The following is a 12,526-nucleotide window of genomic DNA, read 5'->3' as shown; positions in this document are numbered from 1 at the left end:
GCCATGCTTTAGAAGCGATGTAAGAGAATGCCTGTCCTCCTGGTTCTGGGTAGGAATGGGATGTCTGCGAGGTGTCTTGGCTAACATGGAGTTTTACATCGGTTTTCTTTTTAAGATTAAGGGGCAACCCAGTAACCATGGGATCTGGGTAGGACAATTAATAAATACAAAAGTGGTCCCTGTGGTTAAAGTGTAGCCCTTGGCTTCCACGGCACAAGGTACAAAAACCTTCAATAGATAGGTTTAGAATAAATGAATTAATACATTTATTTGTTTTAACTAATAAAAATTGTTACAAAACCATAGCATGATAGTACTAAAATTAACATATTATTATTTACCACATTTTATTCTTCTTAAATTGCTTATTGAGTTTTTCTCAGACAAAAAAAGGAAGAGAACAAAAAAACAGCATGGTAATTACAGTACATAGGTAGATACATGTTTAGCAGCAATATTTAAATACAATATTGACATCTCTTAGCATTGAAAGCATGCAACAACCCCACATACATTGCGTGAAGAATGGGTCTAAGTGTGTTTGGAGCACATCTGTACAGCAAGGCATGTACACACTACATAATAGTGACCAATGGTCAGTTAACCCCTTCGAGGCTGATGACGAGCTCAGCTCGTCATGAGTTTTACCTGCCGCGCGCTCATGACGAGCTCAGCTCGTCATGAACCGCGGGGTTTTTAAAACTTCAGCGCGCAGCGGGAAAAACCGCCGCGCGCATGAGGTTAAGATTCCCCATTGACAGTGGAATGTTTATGGCGTCAATCGGATGTTCAAGGAGATACATCTCAAGGGAGTCCCAAATATCGCGAGGGCGCGAAGTGGGGGGAAGAAGTTCTGCATAAGTGTAAGTTTGGTCTTGCCAAAAGAGCGTGTCTTTGATCCATTCCTTAAATTTGGGTGCCCTGCCTCGGCTCCATCTGAATGCTATCCTCCTTCTATCTAGTAGGAGACCAAATGAGATACATTTGCGATATGTCAAAGGTAGCTTCTTAGTGTAGCCTAGGAGCGTCAATAGGGGAGATAGTTGACGTTTCAAGGAGGTCATTAGTTCTAGTGCCGTGAGCGCCTGCTGCCAATAGGACTGGACAACTCTGCATTCCTAGGCGAGGGGCAGGAATTTAGCCGCATCCACCCCGCATCTATCACACCTGTCAGTGACTCGTAGTTTATATTTGTGTAGTTTAACTGGGGTATAATATGTGCGATGTAGGAACTTATTATGGGTGATGCACAAACAACTGCTAGATGAGGTCTGTTCAGTCTGATTACAGCAATATGTCCATTGTTGATCAGTAATATCCTGCCCGATCTCAGCAGCCCATCTATCCCGACCAGTGTAAGGGGCGGACGTTATGCCGGTGTATAAACTATGGTAGAGAGAAGAGATTAAGTGTGAGGCAGTATCGGTACATAATAATTGATGCAGCGGGGCAACCTCCTGGGGTTCCAGTGGGTATTCAGGGGTATACTCTTTAAGACTGTGTCTCACTCGTATGTATAGGAATATATACATAGGGGAGGGCGGTAGCTTTGAAAATAGTTGTTGAAGTGTGCGAAAATTGCAATTCAGATATAGATCTCAACAGCAAGAGATACTGTATTTAGCTTAAGTTTTTTAGAAGACACCCTCTTGTAGGACCGGCATCCCTGGGTGGTAGACGAGAGGGAGTAGGGGCGAGTGTAACATGGGGGATTGTAGTTGCCTGGCAATGTGCTGCCACGCTTGCACAGTGCAAATAACTGATGTCAAACCGCTCACGCGAGGCGTGGTTGCAGTTAGTATGACTCCTTCCAACGGAACGGGATCCGCCATCCAATGTTCAGTCGCCCCATGAAGCGTGTATCTAGGGGGGTGGAACTAATAGTGGGCATAATGTGCCTGAGCGCAAAGATAGTATAATTCGAAGTTAGGAACATCTAGTCCACCTTGAGAATAGGGTCAAGTAAGTGTTTCCCATTGCAGACAAGGTTGTTTGCCCCCGTGTGAGTCAGATCAACTCTGAGCGAAGTGCTGAAAAAAAATGCCTACCCGGGTTATAAGGGACATTTTAAAAACAAATATAATAGCTTGGGAAGGACCACCATTTAAATGAAACAATAGGTTCAGGGAGAGAGAAAGCACATCTGAAACTATGCGTGGTCTATCTGAGAAGAAAGTGAAAAAAATAAAGGAAATGCAATAACAGAAAATGATTGAAGAAGCCCTGAAAACAATATTACCAGTATCAAAAAGGATATTATTTATTATATATAATACACAAAACCATTAAAAACAACTGCGCTCAAGACAAACAATGCTGGTGTACATGGGAAAAACATATGACAGAAACCAGACATGTGGCAAACAAAGCCATTACATAATAGAAAAAAGGAACAACATAGACATAAGTATAGTGTCCTTAATGAATTTGGGCCACAAAGAAGCGTTGACGGCGTTTCGACCGCTGGTTATTTATGCGGTCATCTTCAGGACAGATAATTGCTTGAGCGTTGTGTAGCTGTACAATAAAAAGTAAATTTCAATATTTCACTAAGTTCATACATACTTTTAGTTCATAAAAGCTTCTTTGGAAGGGTTTCTGTCATATGTTTTTCCCATGTACACCAGCATTGTTTGTCTTGAGCGCAGTTGTTTTTAATGGTTTTGTGTATTACATATAATAAATAATATCCTTTTTGATACTGGTAATATTGTTTTCAGGGCTTCTTCAATCATTTTCTGTTATTGCATTTCCTTTATTTTTTTCACTTTTTTCTCAGATAGACCACGCATAGTTTCAGATGTGCTTTCTCTCTCCCTGAACCTATTGTTTGATGTAATAACTGATTATCCCGGGTTCGGGGTTTTTGGACAGCCCCTGTGGTTGTTAATCACCATTTAAATGAGAGAGAAGCGCCCACCATGGTGAGAGGGAGGGCAATCCATCTCGTTATGCAGCTAGTGATATGTTCTAACGTTCTACCATAATTGAGCCTCATCAATTCTTCACGATCAGTGGTAATGTGTACCCTCAAGTATTTTACTTAGGTAACGCACCATTCAAAGGGAAATCTGTGATGAATGGCGTTGCCGAGGCGGTGAGTGGGAATATCCGAGATTTTGCTCAATTAATGTGGATAAACTCCCAGAGAAGTGGATTGAGATTTTGCTGGGGCTCCCTGACATATAAGGTGACATCATCTGCATACAGGGAGATGAGTATTGGGCGGAGGAAGCAGAGCAAGGCCTCATCGTGATGATGTTGTCTGATTTTTGGCACGAGGGGCACTATTGCTAGTGCAAAAAGAAAAGGAGAGAGTGGGCAACCCTGTCGGGTACCCCGGGTAATAGGAAAGGGGGAGGATGTATGCCCATTAATTAGTACCTTTGCTTCTGGGGAAGTATAGAGAAGGCGTATCATCAATAGAAAACCCTTGGGTAATCCCAAGCATTGAAAGATAATAAACAGATAGTCCCATTCCACAGAATCAAAGGCCTTTGTGGCGTCTAAAAAGACAGCCCCTAGTGCCAGCTGTGGATCTACATTCTGTAAAATAGAGAAGAGGGTGCTTAGGTTATGGGAAGTCGCCCTGCCCGGAATGAAGCCGCCTGGTCTGGAAGAACTAGCTTCTCCATCGAGAGGCTAAGGCGATTAGCCAGAATCTTGGCAACATTCTTTGTATCAGTATTGATGAGAGAGAGGGGACAATAAGAGTCGCAATGGTCAGAGGGTTTACCAAGCTTCAGTAAGGAGGTTATGAGTGCCTCTCTCATCGAGCTTGGAAGAATCTCTAGTTCCTGGGCCTCTATATAGACTTGCTTGAGTACAGGTAGCAAGTGGTCTATGTAAGTTTTATAAAAATCTATATGGAGAACGTCAGAGCCTGGGGCCTTTAAAGATTTCTTCTGCATAATTGCATGTATCTCATCGTCCGCAATCGGCGCTATTAGGAATTCCTGCTGAGTGTCACCCAGCCATCCCAGCGCTATATTGCTCAAGTAATTAGTGAGATCAGGGGGTTCGAGCCTGCGGGTACTGTATAGGTCTGTGTAGAACTCAGTGAAGATTTGTAAAATATCAAGGCTATCTCTATGGCGCGCCCAAGCGTTGGCAACTATGTCTAAAATGAAGTTGGAGAATCGGGGTAGTCTAATAGCCTTGCAAGTGCCGTACCCAGGTTTTCGCCCTCCCCATATTTGCATGCTGTAAAGTATTTTCCCCGTAAGCGAGCTTCCCGCTCAGCAGTGTCTTTGTATTCAGAAAGTTTGTCTCTGAGTGTAGCCTGCTGAGGCCCGGATGAGTTGTGGCCTATATCGTTCCCTAATTGTTTCAGTTCCTCTTCGAGCTGGTGCAGGTTACACCGGATGTCTCTAAGGACTCCGAATCTTTTGGATATGCGGGTCCCCCTCATTGTTACTTTAAAGGCCTCCCAGACCGTACCAATGTGTGTAACAGAGCCTGTGTTTCTATGAAAGAAATCAGTTATTTCTGCCCCAAGTTCCACCTTGAAAACCGCATCTAGCAGTGCCTCTGGCATGAGTCGCCAACACCGTGGAGTAACAATTGAGTTGGGGGAGAAACCACCAACAGGACTGGGGCGTGGTCAGAGTAAGTTCTTGCGAAGTGTTCAACTGTCAGGATCCAAGGGACAACACCTCGAGAGACAATCCAGTAATCGAGGTGTGACCAGGAGGAGTGTGCAACAGTGTAATAGGTGCCTTCTCTCCCGCTGGGTCCACATGCCGCCATGCATCAGTAAGCCCATGGTCTGGGAGCAGGTGTGCTAGTGTGTCTTGTGTTTTGGTATAGTGGCGAGGGAGAGGGTTAGACCGGTCAGCTGCAGGGCACAGGGCGGTATTAAAGTCCCGCCCCCCAGATAATATGAGTGGATCCCATTTTTAAGTATTTGCCCCCATAGTGAGAGGAAGAAGTCAGGGTCATCAATGTTGGGCCCGTAACAGTAGACCAGTGTGACCAACTGTGTGCCCAGAGCATGCAGATCCTACCCGAGTAATCATGATGTGTTCCACCCTGAATGAAGGGAGTATTCTTTTTGACTAGAATCAATGTACCCCTGGAATATCTGGAATAGGAGGAAAAGACGAGGTGAGCAGCTCATTTGCTGCCAATGCGGGGAGGTCTACGTGGGTTAAAGTGTGTCTTCATGGCAACATGATTTGATGCCTGTATGTGAGAATGTGTCTACATTTACGGGGGTTAACGAGATCTCTGATGTTTCACATGAGTAGTTTTATCTTTAACACCTCAGTCTGTGAGGTCATTGCCAAATAATATGAATATATCTAGATGCATCTTGGGCATGGGACTGTGTGTGCCATTTTCTATGTGTGCTTGCATGTCAACCTGCTGGTGAATAGAAAAAGTAACATTCGGAAAGAACAATCGTCAACCCACCCCCACCCACAACAGTACCCCAATTGCGCTGGTAATGCACTGCCCACCCAAGACGCACAAAAAAATTTAACATTACAGTCCAAGTCAAATAGATTCAAGGAAAGTCAAAAAGAGTAAAGGGGATCACCCGTGTGGGGGGTTGCTTGTGGGCTAGGAGGTCCTCCCTTCTCCCAGAGCTGCAATGCAGCCTCCCAATGGTACGGGGTGAATGGGGGGGAAGGGGAGGTGCTTGGCATAGTCCAGGATATAGTACCTGCAAAAGAAACATTAGGCCCACCACTCGAAAATGCATTGAAAGTTTAAGGCAGTGAACACTTATCTGCCTCTGACGAGCTGTAATCGACCCAAAGCCTCAAGGAGATGTGCAAGGCGTTGCTCGACAGATGTAAGCTGGGAATACTTGTTGCTGTTGGGCTCCAGAAGAAATAGGCAATATGGGGAAAGAGAAGTTCAGTGAATTATCGCCATGGAGATAATGTCCATTTTCAAAGTCAATTAGTTTATGGGAGATGGAGACCTGGAGATGTGATCGCTGGGTTCACGATGTGGTGAACGTTTCCTGACTGCTTTAAGGAAGTTCTCGACCTGTTGCGGATTTGTGAAGATGGAATGTTTATCCTGATATGTAACTCGCAGCCGCGCCGGGTACATGAGGGCGTGTTTTATTTGCGCCTTCCAGAGCTTTTGTTTTATCTGAATACATTTACGTCTCACCTCCTGAACCGCAGCTGTAAAATCCGGGTAGATGATGAATTCATTGCCCTCAAAATGTAGTTTCTTTTTTTCTCTGGCCAGCTTGAATGCGGTATCGCGGTCTTGATAATTGAGGAGGCGTGCCACAATCAGGTGTGGGGTGCTGCACAGGGGAGGTCTGGGTCCCAAGGAACGGAGTGCCCGCCCCACAACCAAATGGGGAGAGAAGGCTTTTGCACCGAAGATGCCCCGCAAGAGACGCTCGATAAAAACCCCCAAGCTCCTCGTGTTGGTGCTTTCTGGGATCCCTATGACACAGATGTTGTTGCATCGGCTGGGCGCCTCAAGGTCCTCATTCTTGGCAGCGATGACCCTGAGGAGTTTATCCATTTGTGTCACGTGCTCATGTATCTGAGAAGTGGTGTCTTCATTTTCAGATATACGCTGTTCAGCCTCCTTTATCTGTTCATCGTGCTTGTCAACCTTCTAGACTATAAATTCCATGCGACTGTTCATGGAGTCCATTTTACTGGAAATGTCCGTGAAGCTGTGCTGCATGGCCAATAGCAGAATTTTGACGTCAGCTTCATGGGCCGACAATTGCAACTGTGATTGCTCAACACTAGACTGTCCCCAATTTTCAGAGTCAGAGCGTGTAACTGCTTTTTTGGCTTTTAAAACAAGTTTGGGTTGACCGCCATATGGCTTACCCATGATCGTAGGAGCAGTTAGTACTGGGGACACAGCGGTCAACAGGAGTGGGAAGCGCACAAGTGCTGGCTCCTCAAACAGGTGAAATGGGGTATGAGTATCAGCAGCGGCGGTGCATCTCTCATGACCAACAAGTGAAGGGTGCTTCTGTATCCGTGTCCTTGCTATGGGTGGAAGGTCGGGCCCTCACCTGCAAAAAGGGTGATTCGCACAATGACGTTAAGGAGAAAAGTACGAACTAGTCAGACAAAGGGAGTACAGGCCCCACCATGTCCAGCAGGTACATTAAATTGATGCACAACCACTGTAGAGTTCACAGGAGATAAGCAGTGAGTGGGATGCCAGCCTAGAATGAGAGCAGCTAAGCACAAGGTAGTGCAGTATCACAGGCCCTGGAGCAATGATCAGACGTCTCTATTCAACAATTTACTACTCATCCTTGTGGATTCAATGCAGCCGCTACTGCGCTTGGAAAACGTGCAAACGAGTTACAATGGTGTTGGGGCGAGTAGGGGTTATCACAAGGTCCAATATCTTACCGCAGCCACAATGCAGAGGGCCCAGGGCGTCAAGCTCAGAGGAAAGTGGCACAATTCTGTTGAAATGCCCTACACGCAGTGTAACCGCCGCACCCAGCTCCTCCGCAGTAGAGGAAACGACTCCATGGGCGTTCACCACCAAACTTTGCCTGCCAGACTGCAGAGTTCAGGGTAGCAGAATAGGTTTCAGCGCCACAATTGCGATGGTGTCGGAGCGGCCTAGGTAGCCCAGAGTGACAGGAAAAGCAAGCTCCAAGCAAGGATGCTCCAAGCAAGGAAGCTTACTTGAGGGAACCTTGATGTAGTGTGGGGCGGAGTATGCTCAGGGTTGTTTGGGCCAGACAGCGTCGCTTTGTGCAAGGCTTTACCTGTTCCCGCTCCCCGCAATCTGGTAGGGCACGAGCCGGCAAGTGGTGGCCAGCAGGTAGTGAGCGATTCGCTCCAGAGGTACCAAGCCCGGCGTGCAGGGTGAAGTAACTTACTGTAGAGGCCCGCCAGGGGCCGGTGACATGAGGATTTCCCGGGGCCCGCGTTTTGGAAGTTGCGAGGTTGGGCCTCTGTCGCAGAGTTCCCTTCACCGCGTGTGCACAAGGCTCCTGCTAGGAGATCCCTGCTCGTTCAGGCGAGCAGGAATGCTTACGGTGTTTGGCAGGATATGTGGGCACCAGCGGAGTAGGCAGATTGGCCGACAGGGAGGTTGAGACTGAATCGTAAGTACACTGAGGCCTATTGCCATGTGGGATCCCAGGGGCTAAATTAATGGCAGTTGCCACGCGGGTTTCCAGGTGCACACCAACGCTCACCCCGTACTCCAGGAACCTCAGCACAGGATCCGCTCTATGATGTCGGTGGGCGGCGATTTTTCAACCGGAGCCAGGCAGGATGTTGAGGAACAAGCGGCAGGCCTTATGGTTAAGATCAGTTGAGTAAAGAACAGGATAATTGAAAAATTATGCCGCCAAACTGCCAGAGCATCACAGGCGGGCAGCCATATTGTTCAAGCGCCACCTGGCGCCCCCTATTATTTACCACATTTTCCTTCTAAAAAGGCTTAAAAATAGAAGAAAAAAAGTTCATGAGCCGTCACTGTAACTTACTTTTGCGTTCCAGCTTGGAGCTGTTTCAGGTTTCTTCAATGTTCATCAATAGTCACGGGCCTCCTTTTAAAAGATTTTGAAGCTGGCGTGCACATATAGCTATCCTGGCCAGTTCCATTGGAGTTTTTAAGTTAAAAAGAAGTTCCGTTGCCTCTTTGCAAGGGCGGTGTCATATTATAAAAATAGGGGTTTTAGTAAAGTGCGGCGTGCATTTATCATACTTGGGCAGATGCAGCGAAAATGAGCCAAGGATTCGTTATTTGATTTACACAATCTGCAGGCAGTGACTATCTCTAGGCATTTCCAATGTGAGTTCATGTCTTTAATTGGAAGCAACATTAGCCGGATTGTTAAGATTTGCTTTAAAATCGGTTTATTGAGTGCACTGTTTAAGTAAGGCTGGCCTGATTTGTCCCTATAGGAATTAACTAGTACCTTGATATTGATGAATGAGCAGAAAATACACAGCCTATGCGTTTCGCCAGTACAAGGCTTCTTCAGGGCCTGGAGCAGTATAGTGGCAGTGGTCATCAACATAAGTCCAAAACGTCTCAATTGAATAATCCAAATATCCCAAAAATGTCTGCGGAAGCAAATGTGTTATTACCAGCATGCAGAACTTGGCTTCTGATTATGCAACAGATTTCTTCGAACACAGCTTAATTATTCTACTCTTGATTGACCAGACTAATTCCTGTTTTAAGGCTTATACGATCACAACTACATATATGGTTGGGATTCGTTTTTGTCTAATTCCTGCTTTGAAGATTTGGAACAAGATTGGCTACATGAACTACATGTTTTTATCAGAAGATTCTTTTGTTATTTGGATTGTTTAATTGAGACATTTTTTACTCATATTGGTGATCACTGTCAATATAATCCTCCAGGCCCTGAAGAAGTCTTGTACTGCTAAAGCGCATTGGCTGTGTGTTTTCTACTCATTTGTGAAGGAAAGCACAAATGAAAAAATACGCACAAGTAAAGGATTGAATTGTGTTGTTGTTTTTGGCCTATATTGTAACTATGTATATTACTCCTTTTGGTTTCCTCTCGATTATGTGTTCACGTTTCTAGTGGACAACAAATGGTGGCTAGTCGTCAGAGGTGGGCAATTTGTGGGTTTCACAAACAGTGATTACACCGGGCTGCGCAGTACAGGGTTTCTTGGCTACCAAAATCTGTTCAGCAACTCACAAACTTCAAAACTTCCAAGTCACTATTAGGCCAACAAAACAAATTCCAAATCAAGGATTTGGTTCGTACAATGCCAGAGTGTCCTTCATGGCATAACTTGACAACTGAATCCCTCAGTTTAGCCGGAGGAATAATCCTCTCCCCTCTCAGTATAGTTCCATTATCAACGGTAAGTTCAGTTCTAACCTCCCAAAATGGTTTAAGTTCCCTAGTTAATTCACCTTTATTGGGCCATATTCCTTCGACATATTCCTTAACTTGTATAAAAATGTGATCGTTCACATACTCATTCAACCACTCTTCTCTACATATTGCATCGCTGCCGTCATCATGTTTGAATGCAGTTTGGAATCCATTCCAAATTTCATCCTCACTCCTCTAATTTAGTGGACAGTCTAGATAGACAATCAGCAACCAAATTGTCTTTTCCTGGCAAATACACTACTTTATGTATATAGTCCTGCATTCACATTGATAATCTTGCCATCCTTGCTGAGGCATTAACTGTCCCCTTAGTAGTAAGTAACTTCTCAAGAGGCTTATGGTCACATAAGATTGTAATATGTTTTTCCCAAACAAATGCCCTGAAATGGTGTAAAGCCCACGCACATGCTGAAGCTTCCCTTTCTATGACAGGGTATTTCTCCTCTGTGGGGGATAAAGCTCTTGATGCAAAAGAGATTATACATTCCTTGCCATCCTTATCTTTTGTGACAAAACAGTTCCCAAACCTTTGCCACTTCCATCTGTAGTGATGCAACAATTCAAGTTTGGATCGAAACACTACAAGGCCGGGATTTTGTCAATGATGGAGGTGATTTGGTCAAATTCTTTTTGGCAATCAGTTGTCCATTGAAAGATGGATTTGATTTTTAAAAGTTGGCGTAATTTAAAACTTTTCTCAGCAAATCTGGGGATGAATTTTGAACAGTATTCAACCAGTCCCAGGAATGATCTTATATTATCCTTGTTACTGGGAACAGGAGCATCCTTTATGGCTTTAATTAGCGAGTGCTTAGGTTTTATCCCTCCATTTCCAATCTCATGCCCTATGTATGTTACTGTTTCCTCTGCAAATTGACATTTTGAAATTTCAACTGTCAAACCATTTTTGGCCAAAATTCCTTGAACCTTCCGTAATTTGGCATCATGGATACCTTAATTCTCTCCAAAAATTTAAATATCATCTTGGAAGAATTGGACACCAGTTTCCTTTCAAAATAAATTGTACATCAACCTTTGGAAAACAGCTGCAGCGGAAGCCAGTCCAAAAGGCATCCTTATGAACTGGTAACATCCAAAAGGTATGATGAACGCTGTGAACTTCTTTGAATTAGGAGTAAGCGAGATTTGATGATATGCTGAAGATAAGTCGATTGTTGAGAAGACTTTAGCTCCTTTAAGGCATCTTACCATTTTGTTGATCTTAGGGAGAGGAAAACGGTCGATAACAATATTGTCATTCAAATGGCGTAAATCTACACAGAAACGTATCTTTCCATTACTCCGTCTTGCCACAACCAATTGAGAAATCCATTTGGCTGACTCTATGGCTTCTATAATATCTGTTTCCACCAACTTTTCCAGTTCTTTTGCGACTTCCTCTCTTATAGTGATGGGAATGTTTCTGACTTTGTGTACTTTAGGAGTGGCGTTGGTCTTTAGAATAATCAGATGTTTGAAACTAAGGTTGTATTGAAAACTGTTGGAAACTCTTTTAGCATGTCGTTGGCCACAGACACTCCTTGATTGATAATGTTTACTTGTTCTGAACTGCTTGGATCAAGGATAATGTTCAGCCTTCCTTGGTCTAACCATCCAAGGACCTGAGGGCCCTTTTTAGCCACATATAAGATTGCTCGTGTTTGACTGTCCTTGAATCCAAATATTAACCATCTGTAACCTAAAATCTCTATATTTTTTCTGCTGTATCCTTGGGGGTGAATATCTGATTCACATAAACTGTTGCCAATTTTTCCAATAAATTTCTCTCTCCATAGTGCCTCGTTTATGATAGTGTACGGTGATCCAGAATCTGCGAATATTTAACTTGTACTCTTCCAATACTCATTCGAAATACAGGTTTATTTTTTGTACATTCGTCATCGATGTTTAGGATTAGTTTACTTGTCAGATTTAAAACATTGTCATATTCCTCATCACAATGGTCATCATCATCTTCTCCGTTATCTTTATTGTCCTGTTCTGAAATACATTTCACACTCCTCCCTTTCCTCCTACACACTTTGCGAAATGTCCCCATATTCCACAGTTTTTGCATTTTTGTTTTAAAGCTGGGCAGTTTTTACTATATGCTAAATGTTCTCTGCTGTCACATCTATAACATCTATTATCACCTATTTTGTTCGAGGTTTTCGAATGAGGTCTTAAAGGCAGGTTTAATATTTTGCTTGCTCATTACTTTGCCAACTACCTCTGTCCCATTTTCCTTCACCATCAATTCTTTAGCGCATCTACTTGACATCTTTGCCTTGGGCACAATGTTTATGACATCTTCTAATGGTGCGTCTCCATTTATCCATAATCTTTCTTGAATGGCGTTAATATTAATATGCATAACTAACGGATTCTAATTAGATCCTCTTGTAATACCCCAAATTTACAATCCGTAGCCAATTTTATTAACTCATCAACATAATTGTCAACTGACCCACCTCTTTCTTGTTTGTACTGAAAAAATGTATATCTAGTAATCCCATTGCATACCTTGGGAGCAAAGTATGGTCAAGATCCTTCAATGCTGCTTCAAAAACATTTACATCACCTACAAGGAACTTTTGCCATTTGATTGTATACTTTTAATCCATTAGGTCCTAAAGAGTGTAGTAGAATTATTTTTTTTCTGTACTGCTG

Source organism: Lissotriton helveticus, chromosome 4_1, assembly GCF_964261635.1.
Source record: "Lissotriton helveticus chromosome 4_1, aLisHel1.1, whole genome shotgun sequence".
NCBI lineage: Eukaryota > Metazoa > Chordata > Amphibia > Caudata > Salamandridae > Lissotriton > Lissotriton helveticus.
The sequence above is the reverse complement of the archived record's forward strand: the minus strand, read 5'-3'. Positions refer to the sequence as shown.